General features: G+C 43.1%; 1 long non-coding RNA gene across 5 annotated transcripts in view; it reads right to left on the reverse strand.

The window, feature by feature from the left end:
- The window catches only part of LOC125700738 (uncharacterized), a 197,990-nt gene that overhangs the window by 29,352 nt on the left and 155,648 nt on the right, over nucleotides 1-12,990 (reverse strand). The gene's annotated exons all lie outside the window — the stretch shown is intronic.

A 12,990-nucleotide genomic window follows, 5' to 3' on the forward strand; every position in this document is an offset into this window, starting at 1 on the left:
ATTCTCTTAGGTGTTCATCACTATTCAGACAAGGGATGGCAAGAATGGTCTGACACACACAGACATCTTTCATCCTTTCTCAGACATTCAGATTTTCTGGTCCCAGGTTAGTTACAACTGAATCCCACAAAGAACACATGCAGCATCTAAACATCTGTCCCAGTGCTTCCTCTATCAGTACCAGAGAAAGCAGGCCAGACACCAAGCTGAAATCTCTTCTTTTGACATTAGTAAAGAAAAACTCATTCTAGCACCAAATCTGCACTGAACACACATCAACAAGGCTCAAGAAGGCAGAGCCATGTGGCCAAACAGCTTTCCAAGTCCTGCTGAAAGCTGTGAGCCTCTGCACTTGTGTCAGGTTTCTGAAGGCTCACTCTGTGCCACGCAAAGCACTGCAGAGCAGAACAGACAGCCCCACACAGCCCCTGCACACGCACTATGGAAATACAACACCCCCCATTTCCTCATTCTGTACATCACAAAAACCAGCCCAACCTCTAATTCGGTCACAAACGGCACAGCATTTCATCTCACTTCTGGCTCAAATATATTCATGGAGATGAAAAGCAAATTAATTGTGAGAAACTTTTTCCCACCGTTTTAGTGAAATTGCACACGTGAGGAATCTCATTTTTCTGACTGTCTGGTATAAGGTTGGCTCTCCCAGAGGCTGCTGTGGGTCTGATCCCACACAGCTCCATGAATTTAGGAGGCAGAATTCAAACATGCCACAAAGAATGGAGTACCAGGTTCTGCCACCGTTCCAGAGGCACCTGGGGGCTGATCCATTTGTCTTTTAGAGCTTTAGTTCACCATCAATCAAACAGAGCTGCTACTCTTGCACCTCTTTTTACTAGATGAGTAAAAATACGATGATGTTTTATAGTATGAAATATACTGGGCTATAACAATGCAGTACTATATGCATATTTTATTATGTAAGTTTGTTTTGTGAGACAAAAGGCAGCCTACCGTCCATATATTCAGGTTCTCAGAAACCACAGAGACACTAATTAGGTATTTAGACCCTAGCATAACAGCAATAACAACAGGCCTAAATTTATTACCAAAATCACAAGCCTGAATAGACTCAAACTATTCCAGCAGAGACTAATAAATAACTATGAGAGCAGCAGGGACAGTAATTAAAATAAGAAAACGTAACATTAATTTCAAAAGCCGATTGAAATGCTAACTCTCTGAATGCACAGAGTGCCCTGCAAGGGTCTGGGGGTTGGCAACGGGTCAGCAAACACATCCACTGCACCTCCATAGCCAGAGCACCTCATCTGCTGTGGAAATGCAAAGCCATCTGGAGCAGCATGCTGGAGTGAACAAAGGTCCTCCAGGCCACTGCCAACTTCCCATACAGTGCCATGAAAACCATGAAGCAGAACATGAATCATTTAAAAGCAAAACTACATTAAGAAATGAATAACCATCCACTGCAATTTGAATAGAGGAGACAAGGCTGTTACAGTTAATGATTTAGTAGGGGACCTTCTCCCTCGAGCAGGAAAACCAAGGCAGGCTGTGCCCTGCCCTGCTGCTCCAAGGCTGCTTCCTGGGGTGAGATCCCAAATACAACAGGAGAGATTTGCAAAAGCATTTAAATGTGTCAGCTGCCATCACTCTTTGGACTTTCTGTGCTAATCAAGGTTTGTCTCAGATGGGACAATTAACAGACATTATTATTCCAGAATAAATGCGTGAAGAAATCAAAATGTTTAATTTAAGATGCATAGCTATGTTCTGTGAGGATGCTGAACGAATGAGAGTCTTTTGACACCGAACAGCAAAGCTGAAACATCAGGGTAGCAGGGAGAGAGTGTCTTTCCTGATGCAAATCATACAGATGGACTCAGGCACTTTGGGTCATTTCATGCAAACATCCTAAAACCCATCAGCAGAACTTTAAGACGCACTTGTGTTAGCCCTAACCTCTATGAGGCCACAGCAGACAGAGCTATCAAAATGGTCAGCAATAAACTGCTGTGTGATGTGACATGTAAATCCCATTTTTGGAAAGGAAAAGACAGCAGCTGGGAGACACAGCAGAGATGCTAATCCCCAACCCCCAGAACCAAGCTGGGGAAAGCAGGGGGTGTCACAGTGTGCTTGAAAACCAGCAACAGTGATACAAATCCCACTAAGTAAGATGTTCCCAGTGGCAAAGCACTTTGAGATAATAACGTGTTGCTAAACCCTTTTGCTGAACATGGTTAACCGGCTTCTATCCATGGAAAAAGCAAGCTTGTAAGGAGGGAGAAGGGATTAACCTAATTTTAATGAGAAATCCCAAATGCTAATCTGGTTTCCTACAGCCTTCTGCAGAACAGAGAAGCGGAAAGGAATGTTTTAAGGACACTTCCTGTAGTCACTGAACTACGTGATAAATACATAGGGAAGAAGAGAGCCTTATCTTTCCAAGAAGCCACTTCTTAACAAATTGACTTTTTTGCTCGCTTTGACCTTTCATCTCACAATCACAGAATCTCTCGGGAGCTGAAGTTACCTGGAAATAGGACAAAACGCTCTCAGTTCTTCCACTGTGCTGTGGTGCTGTGAGCTTTGCCCCTTCAAAATTCAAGCAAAGAAAAAAGTTTATCTAAACCATCTTTTCTTTTTCATGCTGGTACAGGCACATCCCTTTATACCCCATTCCAAGCTCACGTGGCTCCTGACTGCCCTGACAAGAGCTGCTGCTATGGGCTGACTCAACAGGTCCCAGCGGTGGGATGGTGGGGAAAGACTGAAAATTAGAAATTCAGAAGAAATTTCAGACTTTTTCCACCTCGGTTCCGGGACTGCTGGAAATCTGCACTGCAAAACACCTCCACTGAGATAGCGTCAGCTCAGCAGAAATGAGACCACAGAACTTTTCTGCTGATCGCTCTGCAGAAGTGTCACTTCTCCTGGGCCCCAGAGGTAATTAGTCAACAGAAGAGCGATTTTTAAATATACCTTTTCTGCTTGGCTGCTGAACCAGTTGCACTCTCTCTGCTTAAGGCCTCTCTGGGACCCACAGGAGTGCACTGACTGAGCTCTCCCCAAGCAGGGCGGTCATGGCAGCAGTGCACAGTCGGTGAGAAACAGCCACCCACTGCACAGCGCTTCCTTGGGAGCACCTCCTCCTCCTCTCAGCCACACTCAGCTCTTTCACTGCTGTAACTGAGCACTCGAATCAATTACAGAGCTGCACAGCTTTATAAGAGCTGAAGATCTCACTCCAACTCTTCCATGCGTTGTGATATCAATAATTTCCTCTGAGTTCACAGAATTAATGGGTTCCTCTTTACCTCCCTTAGAACAGACCTAACAGGTTCATGGTGAGGAACCCTAATGCCAGGCTGAGTGATGGAACAGCTGAAGGAGGTGCTACGCAGTCAGAGGAGAAGCAAAGTGAGGGTGTTTGTGTTCTGCAGATGTCATCAGAGCAGAGCACTGCCTTCAACACTGCTCCCCTGCATCAAAGTACGTCCCCTACCTCACAAAGTACGTTCACAACAGTAAAGACTCTATTTTGTATGCATTATCCATAGCTAAGAGCCTTTTTCTTCTAGAATTTAACCCTTTATGAGAACTAGTCTCTCTTTCTTTCTCACATCTATAATTTCCCCTGAATTATCTGTTTTAAAACCATTCCAAACTTGCAAAGACTAGAAACGTCCAAAATACCCAAGGGAAACACATCTAAATTCCCCCATCACAAACATTACAGCACAGCTACACACTAATTAATAATGCAATATACATTAGTCAATGAATGCGAATCAGGAACAATTTATTTTACGCTGCTGTAAGCACCAGAAACCAATTAAAATGTTATCTGTGAAATATGGGTCACATCAAAGCAGTATTTGTCAAACAGGGGTCATATTTTAGCACTTGAATGCCTAGCCTCAAGGTCACAGGACACAAAGCACATTTTTAATTAGCAATTAATGTTACCAAACTGCTGTTTCTCGTTTAACAGCTGTGTTTGTGCACACTGATGCAGCCAGGCCTTGGAGACAAGTCATAAGCTATTACAAAGAGGTAGTCAGGAGCTGGTGGGGGTTCAGAATGGTCTCTCCTGATGGGTAACAGACTCATCTGGGGAGAGTGAGCGCTGGTTTGGATTGTACATAAGCTCCAGTGCTCTTTGGATACATAATACAGAATTTAGTTTAATATTTCTCAAGTAAAAATACAAATCCCTAGAGGAAGATTTCTGAAAGAGCTGGCTGCTTTCTCCTAATCAGTGCGTTAACAAAAAGCAGCCACTCATAAAACTCCCCTGATCTGCCCACAGCATGCCATACGCTGCTCTCAGCACCCAGGACATCTCTCAGCAGGGGATGGCAGGTATCTCTGCCATCTATATAATGTAAATCATAAATCTTGTAAATGCTAGTTACAGCTATGCCCTACTGCAGGGAAATTGTAATGTGTTTGGAAGAACACTGAATCTCTAGTCTTATGTGAATTTTGGGAGAGTTTTTAGGGGTGCAATCACCTTCCATTTGGCATATGCTTCTCTGGAAAGCATCAGTAGGACAAATTCTCCTATCCATCTTCATGTATATATACTCCCATAAGGCTGAGTGACAACAATTTGCCTACAGCAGCCAGTCTGGGTCTCTGCCAGTACTCCCCTTGGTTCCTCTGCCACGAAACACTTCCCTCATCCCACTGCACTTCAACAAATGAACTTGCCTTGTCCATCTCCAAAACCAAATCTCAGAATTAATATTTTACACTTTTCACCTGTATTTCTACTCAAAGCTATAGCAAGTGGGTATGTGCCCTTTCACCCTCTCTGTAGCCCCTGGTACTCACAAGCATGCTGTACAAGTAGATGCTCCAGATGACTGGAGGAAAAGGAGGTGAAGGTATACAAGGCAGCAGGCAACGGTTCCCAGCTCTGTATGAACCACTGCCACCCTCCTCCCCTGGCTTTCCAGCACTCTAGCCTCAAGGAAGACATGACAAAACTCTTCAAGGTCATTGCACAATGAACAGGAGAAGAAATAATGAGTTTAAATTGCAGCAAGACAGATTTAAGTTAGACAGCCAGAATACTGCTCCAATAGCAAGGCTAACGAAGCCCTAAAATGGATTACTTATAGGAACTGGAGACTCTGCCATTAAACATTATCAAGAAGAGGCTGGAAATTCCCAGTCATGTATAGCTTAGTTACAGTACAGCCTGCCCTGGGGCACAGACATGGCCAAACGACCTCTCACTGCTGCTTCCTTCTCTATTACTCACTGAATAAGAAACTTAACTATAACCTGAAAATACAGCAATTCAGCTGCAGAAGACCCCACACCAATTCTTTTGCATAGTTGCTCTTTGGAGACATTCTTTCTTCCCACTGCAAGACTCAGTAAGACAGACAACAGTAAGAGCCAACACCAGTTCAACCTCCAACAGAAAACAGAGGAGGTGAGTGCTGGCAGGGTCTTCCCTTATGGCTGCCATTCACACAGAGGCCCTGCAGGTTTGCTGGGCTGTTCCACCCCTCCTGCTGTGCCTTGCAGTGACTGCCCTGCACCTTTGCTCACGATGGTACATTTTCTAACACGCGGTGCTACTGGAAGTGAGGAAGAACAGTTCAACGTCAGCTTCTAACATCACAAAAACGAGGATGCTGTTAAATACTAAATCCCATACTATGCACTGTCTTACACCATCTCAAGGAGCAGTAACAAGGAGGCCTGCTATTTCTTCCCCTCCTGACTATGGTAAATCAGAACAATAGGCCTGAATTGTTCCACTGTTTTGTCCAAAGCGTTATTGCTTTGTGGTAGTTAAAGAACCATCACTTCCAGAGCACCTGAAATACACCTTTGTGTGTGGATTTGTATAATCATATTTGTTAGTTACTGCTCTCAAGTTTATTCCCTCAAGAAATCCTGCCACAAATCAGACACAGTCAAGGAAATTCACGCCGGAAGACAAACATCTGAATACATCAAACCAGCAGCTCCCTGGCAGTCCTACATTCTTCTGTGGCATTTGAATATGAATCATTTTGGTGTTGTATCAAGCCCTTAATGTTCTTTTAATGCTGAGTTTCTCATCTGAATTTCACTGGGACTTATTAAATGCAGGGTTTTCCTTTCCCTATCTCGTACCGACATGATTACGGTAACTATGTATAATTATGTGCATAGGGTAAATATGCTAATTGTATAATTGCAACATTCAAGTAAATCCTGGCAAGCAGAGGCTGTTCTCAGGGCAGGCAGGACACATACTGATAAGTACTGCAGAACTGGAGGCACTTTTCATATTTTCCATTATTAATATTTAGCAAGAAAACAGAACATAATTTATCTTTCTCCCACATAGCCTTTACATCCACAGGCTGGATGGTGAGCCCTGCTGTCGTGACAGTGGAAGTTAATAGAGCACCTGTAGTAGCTACAGAATGCCTTTGTGCAGTAGCATCGCCTGTATGCTGGAAGCAGGACAACTCCTAACAAGGTTAATTTGGGTCTGCCTACTGAACTTACCAGATTTGCAGGAGGCAGACTGAAAACATGAAGTATTATCAGTTACTATTTGTCTTTGTGGAGAAGATCTATTAGGAACAATAAAATGAAAATTATACTTAGGGACTGAGAAGGAGAGAAAAATAGGGACACAAACCTCTCCTATCACAGTGCTTCACTTTTGTCAGGAGGGAGCTGAGGGCAAAGACATCAAAGGAAGAGGTGCTGATTCAATTCCTGCCAGTGACATCATGTGTGATGTTGGATTAATTACTTTGTGTCCTTTATTTCCTTTTTCCCTGCTTAGATTGACATCTGTCATGCATTTGAGCATCAGCCAATAGATTGGGATGCTGTGCTCACTTGAGCGTCCCAGTGCTGTCACGAGTTTCATTCACACAACGTTAAAAAAACAAGTTGAGATTTGTCTGATAAAGGTAGACATGACCTTCAGGAGGGGAGGGAGAAAGAGAATTAGATTTGCCTTTAAAAAATGACAGGATATGGCTGGCAGTGAGCTTCTAGGTGATACATAAATAAAAAATTAAAAAGGAAACAACAAAACAACGCTTTGAAAAGGACTAACAATGGAAACAATGCTGCATCAACAACTGAAGTGCCACTGGGAGCTGTTAGAACACTGTGGAAAAAAATGCAAGCTGATTGAAATGCAGCATTAAAATAATGATGCCTCCCATTTATGAGCCAGTAGGGGACCGCTGGGATGTGCAACTTAGCACCTCACTGTGTTATTATGTCTGTGGATTTGTGTTCATTCTGACACAAGAGAAGATCTCTGGCCTTTACCTGAATGGAAATACTGCCTATGGTCCTTAAGGTAAATAGCCATAGGATCCGTATCTCCTGTACAAACATCAGCTATAGCACTAGTCACACTTCATCCTTCTGGCCTTGCAATGAGCAGCAGACCCTTCACATAGATGACATGTGCAAGACTGCCACATACACAAGCTTGCAGCTCCTGAAGAAGGGTTATGATTTTGCTTTAGAAAAGGTCAATAAGAGGTGCAGAAGGTATATGGCTAGACGTAACAAAGCTCCTAGGCGTCTGTAAATCACTCTCTACTTACAGCAGTTGGTAAAGAGTATCACATAACCTCGAGGAGCCTGGTTATTTATGACTCTTCATCTTCAGACACTTGACTTTGGACATTTCTGATTGAACACCAAAATCACAACACTCAGGATTGCTATGAATCAGACCCAAACCATCCCAAACTGGCTGTATCTAGCCTGAGCCTTTTAGGCTATTGGTTCCCATTGCTATTTGTTGTCATGTTTCTAGTTCACAGATAAAATCTCTTACAGGTTCCCTATGTCCTCACACAATGGATCTGAATCTGTTTTTAAATTATCACTTATATTTGGTCACACACAAATGAATTTTTATGTTCTACCAATCACCCTGAGACCTAAAACATTACAGATCAGAAAGATGTCATTGCAATCTCTGGGATCCAAGCCAAATTCTCTTATTGAAAACACATAATATGAATTAAACCAGGGATCCTTCTGTATGCCTGGCTTGTTTTCCTAATGCCTGGCTTACAAAGGCCCTGGAAGAAAGCCGAGTGAAAGTGCCTGGTGACCTCTCCTGCCGACAGCCCCTGCTGCTCATCTCAACTGCATCTGATAGAACACAGCACATTCCTTTAAATATTTTATCCATTCAGTGATCATGGGTGAAAGAAAGAACTAACAAGAAATGACAAGTGAAATAACTACATTTCCGGACCTGACAACACTCTTTATTTCTAATTCTACCAAGGCTGTGGTCAGGCATTAGGGTACAGCTTTGATGGAAGATTAAATAAGTGATCTTAGCATTCGAGTTATAGTACATACATCCTGACCTGAGAGTTCACTTGGAAACAGGTGGAAGTGAAAGAAAACAGGTCAGGAAATCTGATGTTTCCTTACTTTGCACCCTGTGACTTTGCTCTTGTAAAAATGCATTCTTTGCTTCACAGAGACACCCAAAGAAAGCATGAAGAAACAGACTGACAACAGGAAAAGCTACCTGACTACACTGAATGAGTTACAACAAAATTTCCCAATAAAATATTTCCAAGAAAAGTTTTGTACTGTGTCAAAAATACCTAAACGCAGTAGGTTGTAAACAGTCCAGTGGATGTTTCTACAGAAAATTCTGAAAGGCCTTCATATCCCATTGCACTGCTATTAATACAATCTCTCCTGGAATTCTGTTTCAAGTTCCACTACTTCTTTAGTCCCTCTCTCAGACAAACTTAACTACCTGAATTACAAAGTGGTAAGAAGAAAAAGACTGAAACATATCTTTCATGTCACCAAGTCTAAAAAACAAGTTTATCATCAAGCTCGGTTTTCAGTAATTTTCAATCTGTGCAAATCTATCACTGCAAGAGGAATGTCAAGGTGACACTGAGCATCCTGACTTGGTTTTGGATAGGTTGCAAATCTGACTTCATTGTGATTTTGAAGAAGTTTTTTTAAAAAATTGAAAAAAAGGAAAAAAAGAACGAATGATCCATTACTTATGGGTCAAATAGGTCTTAGCACACAGAGTACACAGTAACAGTACACACAGTGAGGCTGCGTATAGAAGTGCAAATAACATCAGAGAAAGCATCACTCCCAAGTTCCCCTATTCTCTCCCTTCACAACCAATTCCTGTAACAGCTCAGAGATCCCTGCCCTTTGCAGACAGTCTAAATCACAGATCTCTTACAGCAGAATGTGTTCCCTGACATAGATCATCTGTCCAAGGCCTCAGCAGTGCTCACTAGGGATGTCTGCTGGGCCACAGCCCAGCATGGAATTACAGCCTGCAGGATGCTGCGCTGTACAAACAGCACCCTGGCACACATGCCAGCCATGTCCTGCTGAGTTACAACATTAAAAAGAAAAGAAGAAAAAAGGGAAAAAACAGATTTGCAGACTATGAAGCCAACCCACTAACGTGTATCAAGGGAAAAGTTTGAGATGCCCAAAGAAGACAGCAAGTGCCTGCTCTGGGTGCATTTACTTGCAGCTTGCACTGACACCTCCCATGTCAGGGCTCTGATTCCAGCAACTCCTCCTACCCCGTCACTGTCCCCATAGACAAGACTGTGGTCCAGAGGAGGCCTTAAAAGAAGCGAGAGATGATCAGAAAGGAGGCTGCTGCTTCAAGATCCTGCTACCTTCAGTGAGGCCTGCAGCTACCTAATGACCTGACAGAGCAAATCATTAGCAACGTTTCACCTAGCACTTAAAATATTTCCATTGCAAATGACTCCCCTATTAGATGAATGCCCACTGCAGAAAGTAATTACCTTTTCTTTGAACCTGCATTTCAGAAATTTCAAATAACTGGGAAAGAAAAGAAGGCAGAAGCAGCAGCAGATGCATTTTGTGATTCCTCCCCTCCCTCTGCTCTCACATTGGTGACAGAGGGCCAAAGGAGCAGATTCAAATCCCGGATTTCAGCCCTACCACCCATGCTGGATGCACACCCCACCTGAAGGCTGAATTCCCACACCTGTTCCCTTGCTACACATCCCAGCAAAGCAGTGGCAGCTGATGGGCCGAGCGCAGGGATCTGGGCAGACGTTTACAAGTTTGTAAGTGCTTGGAAAGCAAACCCCCACTCCATACTGTGCAGCAGCAAATTATTCATCTCATTTTTTTCTGCATGTGCATCTGCTGAGACACATGAAGTAAAATTAGAGCAATGCTCTTCCTGTGTACATGTACATATAAATACCCCTGCGTATACACAGACATATTTAGCTGAGAGAGGGTGAAGATGGAGCTGCTAATTACTACGTGTCGTTATTCTTTGCTTTAAATTCATTTTGTGTTCACTCGCCCTGGCTTTGAGTCACAAGAGGAAGTCTGTCTGCCTGGCAAAGTTACATCCAGATGCTAACACTGGGACAACGATACCAGACTCTGTGATTAAAAAAAAAAGACTGTTCTCCACACCAAGAAGTCGATGTATTTCTTCTGTGAAAGAGAGTCTGTGTCTCTGTATAGGATTTTTCTGGGCTTGAGAGAAAGCTATTGCAGAGAATGAATCAAAAGCAAAGCAACATTTATCAGTGTTTTCTTTAAGGAGAGAGAAGAGAGAATAAAACTGGCCATGTCATAAAATGCTTGGGTTGCGCCAAAAGTAATGCCTCCTATTTATTTCCATGGAAATGACAACAGATACAAAGAGCACAATAACACTATTTGATAGCACAGATTCTCAGCTACAAAACACAATTTTTCAACACAGTCACCACCATGGGATTTGCACTTTTGCCAGCGATGAACAAGAGCCTGCACTTCATGGCACGATTAGAGGAGGGCTTACGGGTCCCATCTCCATAGAATGAATCATAGAACGGTCTGGGTTGAAAAGGACAACGATCATCCAGTTCCAACCCCCTGCCATGTGCAGAGTTGCCAACCAGCAGACCAGGCTGCCCAGAGCCACATCCAGCCTGGCCTTGAATGCCTGCAAGGACGGGGCATCCACAGCCTCCTTGGGCAACCTGTTCCATTTTATGAATCTAACACCTATCTCTCTGCAGTCACAAACAGAGGCCTTTTTTCAATTGGGCTGAAATGATTTCCATGTGTTTAAAGTTAAGCATAGGTATCAGTGGGTGTAGGATCACGGCATTAATTCAGAATTAAACCCCTTTGGATTTCAAGTGGCTTCATCTTTAACTATGAGTATTTCTACCATCTCTTCTAATTGCACCCAGAGGATTTTTCTGAAAGTAGAGCTTTATTTTGGAGAGGAGAAAAATATATTAGGTGGACTTCTGGAAGTCCGGATTAAGAAAAGACAACAGCTTCCCTCAGAAAATACCACAAGTTTTTCCACTTCGCCACTTCCAACAGTTTTTATTCACTCCAAACCCTGCTCAGAACTGCTATTTCCAGAAAAAAAAGCTGCCACTTACTCTATGTAATTCAGATACTACACTGCAAAAAGAGCCTTCAAAGTGAAGATCTGGGCAAAGAACATCCTGGAAGGACCTGATGAGAAGCTTTTGTACTTAAGCACTAGCTTTTGTATTGGACACAAGAAGGAAGCAGCTATTCATACAGCAAAACAGCCATCTATTCTTGCAGAGAAAGAAAATGCAGCCTATGACATTGTGTGCCAGTCACACCGAGAGCTCCCCACCACTGCCAGTTTGCATCTGATGGTTGTTTCCTTTTTGCTATCCCTTAAGTCTAAGGCAACAGGGGACAAGTGGAAATGAAGGTAAAAGGCACGGGAAGGAGCTGGGTGCTTTTTGCAGACACCAAGCATTTTCTAAGACTTTATTTCATTAGAGTTACAGAGCGCCCACAGAAAGGTGTGCGTGTTCTCTCCTCTCTATTCTCTGTCACATCACATTTCTGCTCAACACACTGCAGCAAACCCTGGGAGTGATTTGTGGAATACATTAGCATAGCTTAACTGCGTGTGCATAAGATTTACATGCTAGTGCTGTAAGGAAAGGTGACAGGTCAGAATGAAATGGATGATTAAAAAAAGAACTTGGTTAATTTCTGTAGCATTATTTCAAAAAGATCTACTAGAACAGAAAACTTGACTCAATCATTCCGAATATCTTAATTAGGCAAAATGAAAGGAACAATGCTGAAACTGTGATCCTCTCTGCACAGCCACGAGTGGCTTGCACAAAGATAGGGAATGGGCAGTGATGTGGGGGATGCAGAGCTCCCTTCCCCCTCACTGGCTCCTCCAGCTTAGCTGTCTCATCTGTGAAGCTTTTATCTTCCTCTGTTAAATCACCTGAAATCAAAGCCGGTGTGTACCGAGCTGTTTCCTCTGGAAGGATGAGGTTATGTGTGAGGAGATGCTTATTTCCTCGGATTGGTGTCCAAGGAGAGGTGCAGCTGCTTTCACCTGAGCAGTCAAGGCTGAATCACATCTAAATATCGGAATGGGAGCAGACATCCAGGAAAGTGTTGGCTCCACACTGACACAGATGGGATTTTGTTCAGCCACCACGTTCTACCCTGCAGACACTGTGCGACACCCATTGGCCACCCATCATCAGTGCTGCTGCTGCTTTCCCATTGGGTTGCTTCGTTCTGGGGGAACCAATTCACCTCTGACCTGCTCTCTGCTCTCCTGCCCCCAAGTCAGTGCCACTGTAATCATCAACATCTGGTGGTCAGAAAACTATATTTGACACTGTTAGCTCTCCAATGGATGGCTGATGCTGCTTAATGGGGCAGTTATATGCTACTAGAGATTTGTCTTTTTTCTTTTTGTTAATGAACAGAGAATCTCCATCAAATGAATATTTGCCAGCAAGCTTAATATCAAAGCTGCCAATTGAAAACCAAAAAGGTTCAGAATGTGGTAAGGTGAATGGTGATGGTGAGCTTTAAAGAAGAATCATTTCTGCCACACTGTATTGCATGGAGACCGAATTGGCAATCACATGAGAAAGGCTGAGCAGTATTTACATACCACCTCAGTAAAATGCTGATTTATTTCTCTGG

Source organism: Lagopus muta, chromosome 15 (assembly GCF_023343835.1).
Source record: "Lagopus muta isolate bLagMut1 chromosome 15, bLagMut1 primary, whole genome shotgun sequence".
Taxonomy (NCBI): Eukaryota; Metazoa; Chordata; class Aves; order Galliformes; family Phasianidae; genus Lagopus; species Lagopus muta.